Source organism: Strigops habroptila, chromosome 1 (genome assembly GCF_004027225.2).
Source record: "Strigops habroptila isolate Jane chromosome 1, bStrHab1.2.pri, whole genome shotgun sequence".
Taxonomy (NCBI): Eukaryota; Metazoa; Chordata; class Aves; order Psittaciformes; family Psittacidae; genus Strigops; species Strigops habroptila.
Genome location: NC_044277.2, coordinates 36009812 through 36029448, shown reverse-complemented (window position 1 = coordinate 36029448; position 19637 = coordinate 36009812). Strand labels below are relative to the sequence as shown.

At 39.5% G+C, this 19637-nt stretch overlaps 1 protein-coding gene and 1 long non-coding RNA gene across 2 annotated transcripts in view; one reads left to right on the top strand and one right to left on the bottom strand.

The window, feature by feature from the left end:
* LOC115611891 (cytochrome P450 7B1) overlaps positions 1–19637 on the bottom strand; it is a 123862-nt gene that overhangs the window by 29583 nt on the left and 74642 nt on the right. The gene's annotated exons all lie outside the window — the stretch shown is intronic.
* LOC115611898 overlaps positions 1–19637 on the top strand; it is a 100182-nt gene that overhangs the window by 6633 nt on the left and 73912 nt on the right. The gene's annotated exons all lie outside the window — the stretch shown is intronic.

Sequence of the window (19637 nt, the reverse complement as noted above, 5' to 3'; positions counted from 1 at the left end):
CTCTCTTAAGTCTTCTTTAGGTTAAATAACCTCAATTTCTTCCAGTATTTCCTCATAACTATTTTCTAGACCTCTACATACTTACAGCACTCCCTGTTTGATTTTCTAATGTTAGCCCACATCCTGCTCTATGGCAGTGTCCTGCGCTGAGTGCAGCAGAGCAACTACCTCTCCCATCTTGAGGGTGACCCGTCTTTGCCTCCCAGCACAAACTCAGCTTTCTGTGCAAAATCACCACTGTGTTGACAAAAATCCAGCTTGGGAACCACTACAGCCCTCAGCCTTTTTCCAGAGAAAAGACTGTGCTCCTGTCTAGATGCTGTTGGTTAGTCCTTTGTGTTTTCCAGTTTGCCATTTGGAATGTTAACCTCTCCTTTGCAGGCTTGCAGCCGCTCCTCTTTTGGTATTATCCACAAACATAAACACTTTTTTTCCTGTATTCATGTGAGAAAGATGAGATCAGAATATAAAGCCCACTGGTATTTCCTTTTACCACTATTTATGCTTGCACATCAACCTCTTAGGCTTTACCTAAGAGAACCCAACGAATCCTGCCTAATATCCATCTCTTTCATAAGCCATTTCTGCACTTTAATATACTGCCTCGCTGCAACACATGTTAAAACTGTACACAGTAAGTAGCTCATAGTAGGAAATCATATTAACTGTCTGGCCTAGAAATGACAAGTGAAGTGTGGATAAGAATGTCAGCACTCCCCACAGAAATATATTCAAATAGGCAGAAATCATTCCTTACGTAATAAGCAAACAAATAAATTCAGGAAATCTCAGAAACAGTGGTGGGACATTATCACATTTAAAAAACCGTGGTAACAAGGAAAGAGAGGGGAATGTTAGATGGAAAGATATTGCTGCTTCTATGTGCAGCAACTGTGTTTTCTTTGAATTTATAATATATAATTTAAGAAGGAAAATGTAAAAATCAAATATTATTTCCTGTAAAACTGTATGAATACTAAATAATGAGGATGTTCATTGGAACACAAAAGGTAATGAAAATAGCCCCTTCATTTTCATGTAACTGAGCTGTCCAAAAGTTTGATATCTTTTTAGGTTCTTTATCATCACTGGAGAGAAAAGGAGTGTAAAGGCTTTTTTTGGTCTTTATTAACAATACAGATAGGTTAAAGTTGTTCACTCAAAGCTGAAATGATATACTGAGGGAAGATAACTGACACTGTCAGTAATTCATGTATCACAGGAAAACAGCAACTGAATACTGTACTCGGGGGAATATTTCAAAAGCCTTAATGTTTGTAAGATGAACAGAGTATCAGTAGGTCTTCTTCCCTTTCAAAGTATTACACATACTTGCTCCCCAGATCCTCATTTTCCCTCTTTTCCTTCCAGTGCTACATGTCTATCGCACATGTTCTGAGAAACAGTCATGTAACTGGACTCTCCAGTACACATTCATTCTCTCCTGCTTCACCTCCTTCTGCCACCAGCCTAGGTTAACATTTCAGTTTGTGTGAAACGATTTTACTTCTCTCAGCAGAAACTATAGGTGATTTATTTCAGCAGAAAGCATGTTGCAATCTGAGCTCTTAATCTTTTGCTCCTCACAAGTCTCTCCTTCCCTCCTTCCTATATGTGCTTCTGTGTTCTTTCTTCAAAGACCTCCTCTTCCAAAACCTCCCCACTCTGTTTTCCATTCCACTTGTACCCTTTTCCTCCTTCTCTTTCCTCTGGCTCTGCCCCCACCTCCAGTAGCACAAATGGGTCTTTTTCAAGCCAGAGTTGCTTGTAGTTCATAGTTGGGTAAGTCCTATCCCTGCCTTATCAAGCTGCCACAATTAGGGAGCAAAACCCCTGATTGCTTGCAAATTTGTTTTCTTAGGGCTGGGTAGTGACGCTTTTCACATCACCATGTGTATGAGCAGCACCCTTCTATAATTCATGCATCATGCTATGTAATGGCAGCCCAACAGATTCTGAAGTAAGTGCATATGAAATGCCGTTTTTTACTAGCATTCCTTGGTAGGACTAGCCTGAAACTAAACCTCTTATTATGAGGGAAGGTCTGAAGTATCTTAAAACAGACTTATTTTTAAAGATTAAAAAAAAAAATCTTAAATATATTTCCCACAAAACAGCTGCTCCTCAATTTTATTTAGCAGATATCAGAATGAAGACCGTTGCAGCCTTCTCAGTGTGCCCACAGCTTTTCCTAGGAAAGGACTAAAGAGAGGGATGGTTGTGCTGTCTCCTCCCCAGATGGATTTACGAAGCAGCCTGCAGCCACCTGCAGCCCATGTGGACACCCTGTGAGCTGAGCTGTGTGTCTCACAGGCAATCTCTGCCCAAACTCCCTCTGGGATGCTCTCATCTGCTTTTCCCTCTCCTGAGCCTGAAACTCTGCTGAGCCCTTAACAGATTTAACATGTATTAATATAAGAGCTTCAGTGTATTGCCTGAAAACAATGGTTTGATGCTTGGAAAATATATTCTTTTAATTGGTCTGCAGCTGCCTTTTTTAAATATTTATGTAAACTCTATTGTGTTCAAGGGCATAAGGGTTAAACCCTTAAATGAAGCTCCTGGCCTTCTGTTTGTGTGAGTTCTCTGGAATGTACATCATCCTTGACGGTTTTGGGTAACCAAATTAATTCCAGTTTTAGGCAAATCAGGAATACATTTTCATTCTGCAGCCATGGAAAGTAAAATATTATTAATTGAAGATCATAAGATGGAAGAGTAACTGGGACACTGTAGGTCTGAACATGTTTTAAATCCCTCTGCTGTGAAAGATGGAGTAGAAAATATAAATACAATTCTCAATTTTTTTAATTAAATTGAGTAAATGTCAACTCGGGGACTGTAATCAGAGATATTACAATTGCAAATGAATACTTGTTTCATTGTTTTCCTAAGCTGTTTCCTGCACAAAATAATACTTGGATTATAATACAGTCATATTTCTGAATAGTCCAAGACTTGCCTGTCCTAGATCTATTGAAATATATCATACTTTTTTTTTCCCGAAAACCAGATACTGCCCAATTGCATAATTTCATAGAACCATAGAATTGTTAAGGTTGGAAAAGACCTTAAAAGATCAAGTCCAAATGTTAACCTAGCACTGCCAAGTCCACCACTAAACCATGTCCCTAAGTGTCACATCTACATGTCTTTCAAATACCTCTAAGGATGGTGTCTTGATCACTTCCCTGGGCTGCCTCTTCCTGTGCTTGACACCTTTTGGTGAACAACTTTTTCCTAATGTACAGTCTAAACCTCCTCTGGTGCAACTTGAGGCCATTTCCTCTTTTCCTATCACTTGTTATTTGGGAGAAGAGACCAACACCCACCTTGCTACAATCTCCTTTCAGGTAGTTGTAGAGAGCAATAAGGTCTGAGCCTCCTTTTCTCCAGGCTAAACAACCCCAGTTCCCTCAGCCGCTCCTCACAAGACTTGTGCTTCAGGCCCTTCTCCATCTTCATCGCCCTTCTCTAGACCTGCTCCAGCAGCTCAATATCTCTCTAGTAGTGAGGGGCACAAAACTGTATTCAAGATGCAGCCTCACCAGTGCTGAGTCCAGGGGGGCAATCTCTTCCCTGGTCCTGCTGGCCACACTATTTCTGATACAAGCCAGGATGCTGTTGGCCTTCTTGGCTGCCTGGGCACCCTGATGGCTCATATTCAGCAAGCTGTTGACCAACACCCCAGGTCCTTTTCAGCCAGGCAACTTTCAGCTGTAGGGTTGCATGGGTTGTTGTGACCTAAATGCAGGACCCAGCACTGAACCTCATACAACTGGCTTCTGCCCATTGATTCAGCCATCCAGATCCCTCTGTAGAGTCTTCCTACCCTCAAGCAGGTCAATACTCCCACCCAACTTGGTAGTGTTTGCAAACTTACTGAGGGTCCACTTGATCTTCTCATCCAGATCATCGATGAAGGTATTAAACAGAATTGGCCCCAGTACTGAGCCCTGGGGAACACCACTTGTCACTGGCAACCAATTTGATTTAACTCCGTTTACCACCACACTTTGGGCTTGGCAATCCAGCCAATTTTTTAGCCAGAAAAGAGTGCACCCATCCAAGCCAGGAACAGCCAGTTTCTCCAGGAGAATGCTGTGGGAAATGGTGTCAAAAGCTTCATTAAAGTCTAGGTAGTCAACCTCCACAGCCTTTCCCTTGTCCACTAAGTGGGTCACCTTGTCATAGAAGGACATCAGGCTGTTCAAGCAGGACTTGCCTTTCCTAAAGCCATGCTGATCGGGTGTGATCACCTGGTTGTCCTCCAGGTGCTCTGTGACTAAGCAGATGAGTTCCTCTACCTGGGCACACCTCCCCCAGGTGTGCCCACTGCTCCATACTGGTGTAAGAGCCAGGCACAGCCCACAGCCAGATTCCTGGGTGGCAGCATGTTCCCACCGGAGGTCTGTCTGGACAGCTGTGTCAGCCATAGTGGGTTCAGATCTTAGAGAGCCCACTGCTTTTTGCTGGGTGGATACCGTTGCTCCCTGGTTGAGCCGGCAAGGCTTCAGCAAGTTCTTCTTCAGCTTCCTGCAAGTTCTTCTGCACAGACTGCCACACCACACCATTTGCCTGCCCAGGTTCCATCAGCCACTGTGATGAGAGCCACAGGCTCCTGCCAGTTCTCTGGGCTCCCCTGGTTCAGGAAACCCCACTGAGCACCGCACTGGAGTGCTCCAGTGCCAATCTGGAGCACTGGAGCTACTGGAGCCTCGGCAACTGAGTAATTTCCAACTTTGGTTCAAGGGTATAGGATAGATCTAAACTCCCTCGTGCTGGCAACAGTAATTTCCATTTTCCATCAAGAAACAGGTTTGAATTTGAAAATTAGAAATTTTATTAAATAAATGTTCAAGATTTTCCAACCAGCTATTCCAACTGAGCACTATTACACTTGTTTTGAAGCCCAACAGAATTAAATGCTGAATCCTAAACAGCAGATGAGGCAGCTGTCTATATACAGAACATAAACTTCATGGAAGCATCAAAGCTTCATGAAATCTTAAAGGTGTAAAACATTTCTATTGGAGAGATAATGAGCTTTACAGGTTCTAATGAAAAGAAAGTGGATGCAGTCAGAGAAAGCGACAAAGGTCTAGGACACCTCATCTGTGTTAACAGTACTGCATAGGAATGAATACGAACTTGGGACTATGGCCAAGTGGCTCACCCATTAATCGTTCTCCTTGCTGAAATACCTCCGAGACTGGCTGTACAGTCATCTGTACATCTCGTACAGAAAGCCACAGGTGTGGGTGTTTTAGAATACACTCAAGGGTGTCTCTCAGGTGACTGGCTACTTGATCTGCCAGCTAGCTGATTTGCACCTCAAATTTTGTCATATGACTAATGCTGAAAAGACAAAGCAGCCCAGATTTCTTCCTAGAAGGACCTTAATATTGCTTGTCAGAAGACAGTTGGATACGTAGAAAGTCTGAAAATCCACTAAGTGAGGTTGCCACTGAAGTCGATATGAGATTCTGAGTCTTGTGAATGCCCAGACCCTGCTGGGATAAGCCACCTCAGATAACTCATAGATGCAGGTTGCAATGTTATTTCCATCTGTATGTCTGAATCCTGAAGCATGTACTTCCCATTGTCCCAGTATTTGAATATTTCAAATTCAGTCAGATTCAGCAATTTTTATTTGTTCCAGCTGAAAGCCAGTGTCCTACAAGTACAAGGGACTTCCATTATACCAAAAGGTGGATATCAACAGCATCATAAACTGATGGAGAAATGTGCAAAATATGGACTCACTAAAGTCAATGGTAGTAGCTTGACTATTCAGACTAACTATGAAAAGATTTCCTGTCGTGTGCTGCTCTGAGAAGTCAGGTCTGGGGTGTGTCTGGAATTTCATATTAAAAGATCTACAAGCTGTCCCACTGTTCATGAACAACTGGTGACATTATAGGAATGACGAGGAGTGCGTCAAAGGGTGCATTGGCCATGTTGAATTTTGCTTTGAGAGCAGGCAGGAACCCTGAGTAACAGTTTTTCCTAGCTGTAGCTCTACTTTGGTATAAACTTGAGTCTTTACAGAAGGCGTTTATGTTCTCCATCACCAGTAATTGTTCCATTTATATGCTGTATTATGTACCTTTGGCTTTATTATTTTTCTATTAAAAAAAAAAATCATAAGGAAACGAAAATTAGAAATGAAAGGTTATCAGTAAAAAATTTTAACATTCCAATTCCAAGCATTTGCACTGTTCTCATCCAATGCAGCCTTCTGTTAATGATACTACTGTCATTTTATTGACAACCCTAAACAGCTTTATTCTCTTTTCTAATTAAGAGAAAAAGCTGATTATGTCAATCTATGAACTGACATCTGAGTGCTTTTATTATAATGTAAGAAGCAGTGAATATGACTATTGTTATGCAAAAACAAAAAACTTGGGAATTTTAACTGGAAAACCCAAGATAGCAAACTATATAATGGCTAAATTAAACCAGATTCTTTCTATTCATGCAAAATGCACATGTGATTTTATTATATAATGAAATGAAGATACTGTGTGAGAAATTAATTTCCAGTAATAGAAAACATAAAGCAACAATGATACATAAAATACCTGACTAAAATATGTGAGGAGAAATCATCAGATCATAAAATATCTCAAACAAATAAATGACAGACTAAGCCATTAATCCTCAAGGAAAAATTAAGCTATTAATCCAAAATGCTTGCATGTCAAGTCATGATTTCGGCTCCATCCTGCTGCTAAATGAAAGATACCTGCTCAGCGGATTCTCCCATGCAAAGGAATACATCTGGAAGCATTCTCCATTACTGCCTTATGCATTAATTGGGAGTGCAGTGAATACCCAGTTTTCACCACTTCCCCCAAGCTACCATAAACATTCCTCTATTTTGTGAACTAGAACTAGCTGCAATGACTGGTCAACCTGGTAGCCAGTAGGTATTTTTAAGATAATACTGTGGATGGGACGAAATTGCAGGAAGATCTTTGTATTTGCATGGACACAGGTAAGACTCTGAAACAATCTCCCACATGCCAGCATTAATAGCTGCAATCTGTGCTACCTAAAAAGGCCAGGGAGAAGACAGCAGCAGGCAAATCCTGTAGAATCAGATGAACTTCAATATTTTGGGATGTTAGCAGTTTTAAGACTTGAAGATAAAATGAAACAGTTTTCTCCTCAGTTGTGATTAAAGGCAACAGACAGAGATTATGCATCTTTTCTGGCAGCACCAGATCTTCAGGACCACTGCTGGTGCTGAAGCTCCTGTCAGGAAAGCCCTGAATCCTCTCCAAGGAACTCTACTGATCCTGTGTAAGAGGTTCCTACCGATGGTACTGGGTGTCCTCAAGACAGAGATTAAAGTACTGCAGACACAGCTCTCCTGGCATCATCTGAGCTAAATGAATTTACACCCTGAAGATCAAGTCCTCAGCTGCTGACAGTGTCAACCAGCGTTAACATACATCCAACGAACACATACATCTTTCTTTTTTTTTTCCTTTAAAAACTTCTGTTCTAAGTGATCAGAAAAAGCCAAGACATTACAAGCTACAGTATCAATAGCACTAAATTTAATTCTGGATTACAGCATCTGTGCTCCCTCACAAGCACCTGTGGTTACAAACTACCATTCCTCTACCATGGATTGTATCAAGGGATCGTATCCTCTTGCACAGGCAACTAGAGACGGCAAGTGGCTGAATGCCTGTGTCCTTCTATCTCTGCCTTCACGGAGGTTTAGTCAGTGGGGAAGATACCTCCTTACACTTTCATTAAAATAGATCTGGAAGTATAAACTATATCCTTTGCACTGGATATGCAGGTTATGCATATGTCTCTGCATAACTGCAGAGATATGCAAGATAGGAGATATCTACTATTTGTAAGACCCATGGTCTTGCTCAGTACTTCAAAAAATCACTCTACTTTTGTTGCACATTACAGAATACCCAGCTGACTGAAAATGAAATTTTGGGAACTGCTTGTAAGAAATTATTAAAAGGGATAATAACTTTTCCTGTGCCACGGGATCTCCTCTAGCAGCCTGCTCAGTTACCTGTCATTACTAATCAGTTCTATAGAATTCCAATTCTGATGGCTACCCACTAGTAAGGTTAGGCTGTTCCCTGCTTAATGGGAGAAAGGGAAGGTTTCAGAACGTATGCCCTTTGGCTTGGAAAGCATCATCATCTTCTTCTAAGCTGCACACATTTTGCTCACACTGAAGTAGCAAGATTGGGACATTTACAGTTTGGAAACACATCACACTCTTACCTGCAGCTTCCATCACATACAGGGTCACCTCAGAGGTGACTGACAATAGCATCAAATCATCCAAATCCAAAATGTAAATATCTGGAGCTAGGATTACTGAACAGAAAATTATTGCTGATATTTGGTATCTATATTCTTTCGAATTTTCCTTTTTGAAGAAGACAGGAAAAAATCAAATTGCAGCTCATGCTTTCCTCCTGATCTGGTATATGCATTTAGATTATAAGAGTAGGTAAATAAAAACCAAATTAAAATCATGACTTAGACTCAATGGTATAAATCCACATCACAGCATTAATTTAAATATTGCTATTGCTAGGCCAAATGATACTGGGTACGGGATAATATCTGATTAACATTGGTACACCAACAAAAGTGACCACAGTGGTCACAGAACATGAACTCCTGCCAAGAGGAGCTACAAACCAGTCACCATCATGATGAGATTCTCAGGAAAAGGAAACTCTATACAATCTGAAGAACTCTCAAAAAATTCCTTTGAAAAGCAGATTATTGAAAACAAACCCTACCAATGCCTCTGGCCATTGCCCTGCCACAGAACTTCTCTTGCATGTGTTGGGATTGGTTCCCACCACAGTCAGCTGCTGGATCTTTGCCAGCCACAGCAGAAGTGGGGGTCTTCCAGCTGAACAGGCATCATGGCCATTTTTATGCTTTCCCTTTTCTTCTTCTCCCCTGATTCCCCCTCACACCCCTCCCAACAACTCCTCTGGCTGAGCTAGAGGACGTGGCCAGAAGAAAAGAAGTACAGCCAAGACTTTGCTATGTCCCAGCAACCCCTCTCTGCTGTTGCAGGGTCACTGGCAGCCAGAATGATTTACAGCAGCCTTTAGGCTATGCTACCTTATAGTGAGGGACTTGACTGACTCATTGCTGCTCCAGGACTGTGGGAACAGAAAGCCACCTTCAAGCCATTTTCAGACATCCCTGCTTCTGAGCTGTGCTATTTTATCTTTGCCTGTGACTGAAAAAAACCCTGAGAGCGTGGTTGTTTACACGTCTTGCAGCTGCAGCAATGGGGTGGTTTCCTTTGCCTTTCTTCTGCCTTCATTTTTGCTATCTCTTTTGATGTTACAGATAGCTCTGGTAGCGTTCACAGCCCCATGCTCCATCAGAGATTCACGGCAGTCTCTGCTCTATTGATGGGTCTTCAAAAGCTGAGGCTGCAAGGCTGTGAGAAGGCATGCTGCAATCAAGTTTGCTGTCTGCAAACAGGACAAGTGATGTTCTCATGGTTCACATGTATGCTGTGCCCATCAGGAATAATTTTTTAATTCAGCATCTTAATTTTTAAAGAAGCAAATGCTAGTGACAGGCTAAACTGAAGAGAGATCAACTGTTTCATTTCACTGCTTATCAGCTTTGCTGATATCAGCTTTCCACTCTGAAGTTTAAATTTCTGCATTGATAATCTGTTAGTGCACAGAAAATATCAAATCACATTTATTCTACTATTTTCTGTAGTATTCATGTACTTAATATACACCTTCTATATTCTCTTCCATCTTAGATTTGCCATTTTAATTTAATGCTCTTGATTGCGTATTTTTCAGTTACCCTCTTTGTCCTTTTCTTCTGTAATACCTTTATTATATTCAATCTTTTTATAAAAAAAGTACTTCAATCTTTTAATATTATTGCTTCTTCTCTACCACTATCTAGATTTTACATTTCATTAAGCAGATAGTTTTAATTTTACTTTTCTCTGGCTGTTCCTTTCATTAGACTGTTTCTTGTCTTGACCCTTACATTTTATTTTTCTCTTCTGTAATTTGCTTTTACCCTGCCTAACTGATGTGTATCTCTTCTCAAGTGTGCTTTTATTCCCTGTTACTCTCCTTGTGACTTCTCTTTGTTACTCAGTGATGACAGTGTTTTTCCCCATCTCCTGTGAGTGACAGTGACAGCATTTGAGTGGTAGCTGGCAGATTTAGGGACAAGAAGTATCTGTCTGAAAAGATTTTATTTGGTTTTATTTTTATTTTGACTGTAAAATCAGACCTCTCGAATCCTAGAGCACCAGGGGGCATTGTTTCATTTGGAAAATAAAAATTGTCATGATAGCTATTAACTTCCCAACAAGTCCACTGCAATACCTATCAGAGCCAAAGGAAAAAAAAATCAAAATGGAGCTATTATGTCAAATGCAGCCACCAAGGTGGGTTACGGGTCAAATGTTTTAATGCTTGAAGATGGGTATTATTCTGGAAAGCTGCTCCATGGCGAATAAGAAGTGTTGTACTCCTGACCTCCAACCCTGTGCATCAAAATGTTCAACCGTAGCATTGAGGGGGAAATAAGAGATCAGAAGTTACAATGACAGCTTCCAAGCGGAAATCTGAATTTAATCAATAGTGGAAAATATCAGCGGAAGTATCTAGAAAGAAGAGGCAGTGACAGCCAAGGGAAATTACACATAAATGTAAAGAAACAGCCTGAACTGCCATTAAGATGAATGGAAATGTAAAGCAGCAGGAGAAAGTGGAATATCTCCCAGGATCGGGCCCAGTGGCTACATTTTAGTGAAATAATTAATAGGCTGCATTTCATAACTAAGTGCAGGGCAATAACAAACCTAAGAGCATCTTCACGGCTGGCTAAACTCGCAATAGCAACAGGCAACACTATTACCACTAGCGAAACAATCCTGTTTGCCAAAGAAAAAAGAGAAAAATGAAGCAGCAAAACTGTCTACGATTATGAGGGAAATCATCTACGTAACAACTTAACTAATGCCCAGAAGCTGAATGACTCACAGCATTCAGAAAATTACGAAGGGTGCTCAGTAGTATTATATAATTCAGGACACGTACATTAGAGTATCATGGTCTTAACATGCCAGCAACAAATTTAAGCACTCAGCAATGTATGTCTCCAAACCCTGCAGAACACAAGCAAACAATTCAAACCACACTGCAGAATGAACTGTGCAGCTTTTTATGAATTATGGACCTAAATGTCCAAAGGTGGAATTTTTTTGTTGTTGGTGGTTTTGGGGATTTTCTATTTTGTTTGATTCAGTTTTATTTTCATATGCTTTGAGACTTGGATAGCTTCAAGAGTTCATGCTGTAAGTGTGTTTATAAGGAAATAGAACTGAAATGTAGCTACCTCTAAACTGCCTGCCGCAGGTGATGACCTTGTTATTGACCTGATGGACAGTACTGTGTGAAACAGGCACTCCGCTCACAGTGCCAAGTCTTGCTAGAGTTTTGCTATCTCAAGCCACCTTGACGCAAGCCCAGGGCCAGACCACATACAGACCATAGAAAGCAAGTAAGAACAAGTGTTTGGGCCCCATTTCAACTGTAACAAGAAGAATCACAAGTTCTCTTGACAAATACCTGCTGAAACCCACAAGAAGCTCCTGCAAGTCCAGGTTTCCCCTAGGTAGAGGCAGAGCCCAGGAGATACTGTGTGTGCCTCACCCTGAAGTCAGATGGAAGGCAGCAGAAATCAGATCTCAAGTTCAAAACTCACACAGCAAAGTTCTTGGAGAGCAACTATTTCACAAATCTCCACTCCTACATGTTGCCTTCGGAACCTTTGCTGCTCTGCATCCCAACAACAGGGCACCGCCTGGCACATCATACTCTTTACTTGATTCTCCATGTTAAAGAGAATCACACAGCAGACACTTCATGGTTTGCTATAAAGACTACTTAAGATTAGAGAAATACATGTCTATGTATATATACCTACAAATAAATCAACAAGCAACACATCAAACATAAACACTTCCTTTTACCCCTCTATTTCAGGCAAACTTTTTCCTACTACTTACTACAGATACATTGTTTCTTCATTTTTACTAATAAAGCTCATATTGACCTCTCTCCCTTCAAAATGAACAACAAAGTATACATTCACATCATATACAAAAACATACACATTATCACAGACACTTATACAGAGCTAATTCAGTTCCTGCCATTTTCCTTACTATCAGTGCTGTATTTTACCTACTTGTGCATTATCATTTTACTTTTACAACTGATAAGACTTTAAATGCTCATTTTCTTGTTACGCTATTGTCGTATAGCAACCTGTTGAAGTCTGACTACCAGAAAAGTAATTTAATCTTGAGCTTCTACTGCCATCTGTAATATTAGCAAAATATTGTAGGTAAATTATAACAATATACCCAATTGGTTAAGAGTTTACAGTCCTTCAAGAAAATGTTCAGCACAACAGCTTGCAATAAAGGTGTATTGTTTTCTGTATCTGCTATCAACAATATCTTCTATTTATTTTCTTGTAAATTAGCATTTAAAAAAGTAATTGTTTATGTTTATTGTTTCCTTCACTAAGGTTTGTTTTGGAAATAATATGGCTAATTTTGAAATACAGTGTTTACAATTAATAAAAATCCATGTTCAATGAATGTTTCCTTGTTGAGTTAAATGTATTTACAATACAGGTTAAAGCTGGTAAGGAGGTGGACACAGCCTCATAACCCATCATCTAGTTACAAATCCACCTGTGAAATTTGGAAGAATTGTTACAATATAAAGCCTATGAATACATTTAGGGTAAGTCTTAAAATCTCTAGCTGAAACATCCTTTTAGGATATTAGAGACAGACCTGTGAATATCTACTGATGAAAAACAGGTCTGTGTCTTCAAGAACTGCTCTGAAATTTCAACCTAAGCAACTCCATAAGGCTGCAGCTATGTTACATCTGCCATTTCCTAGACTGCAATGATAAAGAGAAGGTTATTGTTCATTTCAATTTAATGTGTGGATAATACTGTCCCTAGGCACCAACTTTCTACCAACGAGGTTAGATTATTGTAATACCCACATAATTAATTGCATTATCAATTTCCTTACTTTTTAAACATTTGCTTTTGCTTAGAGAAGATTATTGCATTGCTTCTAAAATGTCTTTACAATCAATTATCCTTCACTGCAGCAAGCAACTAGGAAATGGATATTAATAACATAAGACTTTCTCAAATTGCAGGGATTATCTCATTTTTAATTACAGGTGGCATAAATGGTTATGAGTCTGGTTGTTTGCGCAAGAAATGTGGCAAAATACTTATAGCCTCTGTAATATGCTGGTTTGTACAGCATTCAGGCCACTTATTTGTTTACATAAATTATTCCAGTCTGCCTTGGAAAGGCTCTTCAGCCTTCAATATCATCTCTGGGAAGTTTCATCACAGAAAACAAACACCAGCCATCAGTTCAACCGTGCTTTGCAGGCAGTGAGTCAGGGATGTCTTCCTAGGGGCTTTAAGCCAATTGTGCTCCCAGACAATGAGCAATGTCAGCACCTTGTTTTAAAGACATCTCTGACATATTAAAGGCCCGTGTTCTTTATTAGAAGCCCTTCTTGATTCGAAAATGGAGCTAATAATCCCACTAAATTGCCAATTTTCTGGCCAGTGGAACATCCTCATCCTCTCTGCCAAGCTCAACATTGTGGCGGAGGACAGGCACTCTTGGTGGTTGTACTGCCTTCATCCATGATGTATCCGAAACACCCAGCACTTGGCTAGTGGGTCCCATCTCTATTGTGTGAGAGCACAGCAGACGCATCCCATCCAGCCAGTTGGGCAGAGCTGCCTGAGATAAGTTCCTGAAGAGGGAAGAAAGAAAGGGAAGAGGGAGAAAGGAGAACAGGATCAAGAATGAAACAATGGGAAATATCAAGCTGAAAGAAAAAAGGAATATATTTGGGAGTCAACCAAGATCTAGGAAGGCAGAAAACAAGAGAAATAAAAATGCTGAACTCCAGGGAAAGAATCTTAATCAACTTGGACCAGATCTCATAGGTTTCAAAGGCCTGTCCTTTATCTAGAGCCTGGCAGGGTGTCAGTGGAAAATACTGTAGAAACTAAGAGCTTGACATGTCAATTGAACAATTAGCAAAATCCATGGATGGAAAGTCTAAAATTAGAAAAATACTGCACACAGACCAGAAATAAACTGAGTCACAGATTCACAGAAACTAGACAAGGCAAAAGGCATGTGCATTTGCAACTTTCTCCTGCCATGCGCCTCCTGGCACACACCTGCTGCTGGCCCTGGAGTTAACATGAAACCTAGGTAGGGAAGCTATTAGTCTCATCTTGACCATTCTTACCTTTAAACATAACATGACAAACACAAAATGTTAATAAATCCAGTTTCTGACTTGGGGAGGAGAGGAAGGCAGCCAGAAATAGACTCAAGAGAATACATAGTCTTCATTCAGATATACCCCTAGGCCAAAAGCTTGCTCATTCTTTAGTAATACATCGCAAAAATCTACTTGCGAAAGAAATATACTAGATAAAAACACACAAGCTGGTATATGCTTTTTTGCAGCTAGTGAAGCAGAGGTCTTATCTCACAGATGTAGTGCTGGAAACTGTACTGCTTCATGTGTGTGCTCACTGCACTGCTCTCAATGTTACTTTTCATGTAAGCTCATTCCTATCTAGCTTGTTACTTCATCAGTTAAAGTTTTGACTGAAGTTTAACCATGTACGAGTTGTAGACAAAGAATAAGATTTACCTGATTCTTTCCTTTCTTTCAGGTCTTTGTACTCCTGGAGAGTTTCTGTGCGAATATTTGTTCACTTTTAAAACTTAAAAGTAAGGAGCTTGTGAATTATATAAAGAAAGACTAACAGTTCTACGTAGTATGATCTTTCAGTGCAATTAATGCTAACATGCAGCCTTCTGCTGCTCAAACCTGTACCACCTCCAAGAAGGACTTTCCACAACTTACCTCAGAAGGTCCATCAAGTTTTCTGATGCCCACACCTGCTCTACTTTTCTCAGAAAGTGCCTATGTCTTTTTGATGTTAGCACTAATAATAGAATGAAATCTTCTGATTCTTGCAGGTGATACTGACTGTTCTACAAAAACATTATGGGGCAAAATCCCACCCAACAGTCTTTGCTTTCTTATATTGTCTCCTTCAGCTAGATATTTCCTGAGTCAAATGTTGTCCGTAGATGAATGGAGGGGACTATGACATGTCACTAATTCAGCCCTTCAGTGATGAGATTTTATTAGAGTAGGCAAAGAGAATAGAAAAAATATTGCTACAAAAGAAAGGAGAGCTAAAGGGAGGAAGACAAGAAGACAGGGATTAAGCAATATACAGTTAAAAGCAGTAAGGCACACAAAAAGGAGTATGGATCATACTTCCAAGTGGACTTGAAAAATTACACAGAAAAAGAAACTGCAAAGAAAACATCATGACACCAAGTACGAGATTGGAGAACAGAGAAGATGTGGGATCATGCAATCAACCCATTTCAAAACATTGCTCTAATAAAAAGCAAGATTCTGGGCAAAATTACGCTGAAGTAATCTATCCTAAACAGTTCATACACTATTAAATGTGCTAGCTGGAATTTAAATTCAAAGCCTACATCTCTTTCACAGTTACTATGGAAGCGCCTACCCTCTGTATATTTCAGATCTACAGTCTTAGGCTTGGCCTTCTTTGCATATTAGATTATAACAAAATGTTACCACTTCTTCCCGAAAATATCTCTGAAGATTGACCTTTCCTCTCTGTCATACAACTAGAAATCTCTTCAAGTGTCCATGTTATCTTGCCCCTCAAAGTTACTGGACATGGTTCAGTAAGGATTAAGTTCTTCCTTCTTCACTCTGAGCCCCTCAGAGCCGGGGTGTTTTGGTGGGGAAGGAGGCCATACCTGCCCCTTGCCTTTCTTCTCTCCCCTCTGTTGGGTACAAACTTACCTTCTCTACTGCTAAGACTCTTCATGGTTTAGCTGTATTCTTGGGGAAAACATAATTTTCAACTAAAGCCCCTCAGAATTTTCAACAGTACTACCCCTCACTCCTCAGGTGCCCCTTTCTTGTTACGCTACTAGTATTTACAAAGAGACTGCTTCATACACCCAATGGCCAGGATAACGGCACCTGAGAGAACAGGGGGGTTGTAGTCCCTTCACTTGGGCCATTTGGCGTAGGCATTCCCATATCATTTTACCAAGCAAGACAGTGCCCAACTAAGATGTGTCGGCTCTTGGTTTTCACATATGGTGATTTTCTCACACTGGGCTGATGATAGTTAAAAGTTTTAGCTATCTATTGGCTGTCAATAGCCTAGCTGAAATAAGCTTGTGGCTCATTTCTATCTAGCAGATGGATATATATCAGTAATACCACCACTACAGAACTGAGGTGACTGTGCATGGCAGATGTACAGGACTAAGGACTTTAGATGTACATTTAATTAAGTTCTCATGCAGAGATCAGTCTGCTGAAGATGAGCAGGCCTGAATAACTGACTCCATGGAGTAACAAAGGACTCTAGGGCTGTCTTCAGTGTTTGCCACAAACTCTGGAAGTGCATAAACAAAAATTAAATCCACATATACATTATTTTCTGCATTCATATCACAGTTTCTGCATGCCCCTGGGTCATACTTCTTCAAAAAAAGTGTCTTTGCTGAGGATAGAACTATAAGACTCCTAAGACAACATGTCACCTGAGATCTTTTCCATCATGGTACAAACTACATTTCAGTAATGTTCATAAATATGATCATTCTAACACTGTCAAAGACTACCAAATCTTTTTTTAAAGCAAAAGACCAGGGTGAAGACAGCCTGTTTATTATTGTCTAGAATAAAGCAAGAAGTTCCCTCATTGTTCTCAAATGGTAGATCTAAAAGTTACTCATAAGTAAGTAAAGGGAAACAGGGAAGCAATGGTATTTCCATTTTTTTTCCCATTATTATTTAAAAGAGAAATATCTAAAGACAGAGGATCATACATAAATGATTATGTATGATCATATATTATTATATCATATATTATATCATATATATTATATCATATATCATATATATTATATCATATATAATACATATATTCATAAATTACCTTTATGAAACAGGTAACTCTTTGTAGGAGTACACGGGACAGGAGCACAGAGAGAGTTAGATAACACGTTACTCAAAATAGACCAGAGTGAAATATGCCGGCTCTGCTCACTTTCCAAACTTATCATTTTTTTTAAATGCTGACCAAGCTCAGCTGGGCAAGACCTGCTTAGTGTAGTCATTTTCACATTCCCACAGAACATATCAGCTCTGACAATACTTTTTTTAAATCTCAGCAGCAGAAAGTACTACGTAATTCCCTCCAACTCAGCCAAGGAAAAAAAAAATTAAACACGAGAAATTAAAATTGTAGATATAGTATTATATGAAACTGCATCAAACTTTACAACGGTCCGATGTTCCTGATATTTTTATCTTAGCACATCAAGGGTGATAGAAGCTTCTTTTTGCTGTCAAAGTGATCAAAGAAAGGTTGAGAAAGAATCTATAAACAGATGCTGCCCAGTGACAAACCTTAAAGAACAAGACTGTGGGGCCAGATGTTTGAGTGACCTTCGGACTACAGAACATGTTGGCATGGTGTTGATTTAGATAGCTGTTGGCAGGGGCTTTCGATCCAGCAGCTGAAAAAAACCCCCTAAATTATGGAAATATTTTTTCTCATCTTTCCCCTAACTACAAAAACTGAAACTACTGGTCAGTGGGGCTGATGGCTGTCAAAGAAGTTGAATTCACCACACAACCCTGCCAGTAGGTATCACATCAAAAAAGAGTTAGCTGAATGAACAAGAACATCTTCAGGCTGTGCCATTTTGCATCCCCCTCAACTTTCAACAGCTGTTTCTTGAGTGAATACAGATGCAAAATAATTATATGAAATGTTTTACATTTCCAATATACTACATAATAAAAATACAGAATCTACGAGTACCTATGGGTGATATAACATAAACCACCATCAGGAAAGGAGTTGGGAAGTGGAATAGGAAATGGGATGAGTAATCAATAATGGTAATTTTCCCAAATTATTTTAGTTATACACCCTACTTGTAGAATCAAAATGGCATTACAAAAAAAAAAAAAAAAAGGCAACAAAAAAAAGAAAAGAAACTAGACATGATTCATCACATACATATTGTTTATGTCAAATACTAGAAGACCTTGAAAATTATTATTACATGAAACGTTAGTTGTGCTGCACTTTTCCGGATCTCAGTCTCAGCAAGACCTTTCATTTTTTAATCAGATTGGAGAAATGAGTCATGCATTAGGAAATACAAAAAGAAAACCGAAAGTTCTCAATCCAAAATTCCAGCAGATACTCCAGTCTGAGCCACTGCACACTACTAGAACAAATGGAGAAAGCAGAAAAAGTCTTGCTTTGTAACATTAAATGTGATTGAAGACTGTACAGTTCTTCTTACGCTTTTAGACATTTTGTCACTTTACCTGGAGAAATATACACTGCTTATTCTGAATTGCTGCTGATGTCCAGCACTTGTCAAAACCGCTATCTGTCAAGCACGTCACAAAGTGTTGCAAAATGACAGATCAGGATGTCTGAATAGATGGAGCCCCAGGAAAAACAGAACAGATAGAAAATTCATGACTCTAAACTACATCAAAGCGACTTCTGTCAACATCATGTCAAAAGAAGGAAAAAAGAACTGTTCATTTTAGAGGGTTTTTTTCATTATATAAACACTTTTTTCACGTATGAGCTAAGTGTAAGGAAAAATTAACTTGGTGTACAGTATGATCATTCGAATGTGCCAAAAATACTCTTTAAATAATCCAGGAATAAGGAAAGTTCTAACAGTAGATACTGTCTGGCAGTTAAAACCAATGACATCCAAAAGAAATGCATGAAGAATCTATCAGCTTAAAATAGGACAAACCATCTGGCTCCAAAGAAATAAAAGTACTCCGCTGTGCATGTTTGTTGGGTTTGCAGAATCCTACAACTGGATTAATTTTGTATTTCCTCTCCAATCAGTTTTGATCATCTCTACTTAGTCTGTCGATTGCACAACCCTAATGCAATGTTATATTCCAGGCAGCAGATTTAGTAATATCCAGGCATTACTTTAATTTAAAAAAGAAAAAGAAGCACCACCAGCATCACTGGACCTTCCATTACAGATAAATCTTTTAAATAGTTCCTCAAAGAAGACCGAAAATAAATGGGTTATGATATATGACTATATACATTTCAATGATACATAATCAAATTTTGAGAAAGAATCACATACTCAGAACACTACAACTAGTGCAGATCTAGAAAGGCCTTCTGTTTCACACACTTTTCACCGTAGGCATTTGCCATTACTACTAAATTCAAAGAAGTTTACCAACACCATATCCATCTCTAGAAATAAAGAGGCTCAATGACCCTGCACAATGGTGGCTTTTGGAGCATTGGGCAATATGAAGCATGCACACACACAAACCTGGAAAAGGGAAATCGGTGCTCCATGCATAGTCAAGTAAACATCAGCAAAGTACGGCATTTAC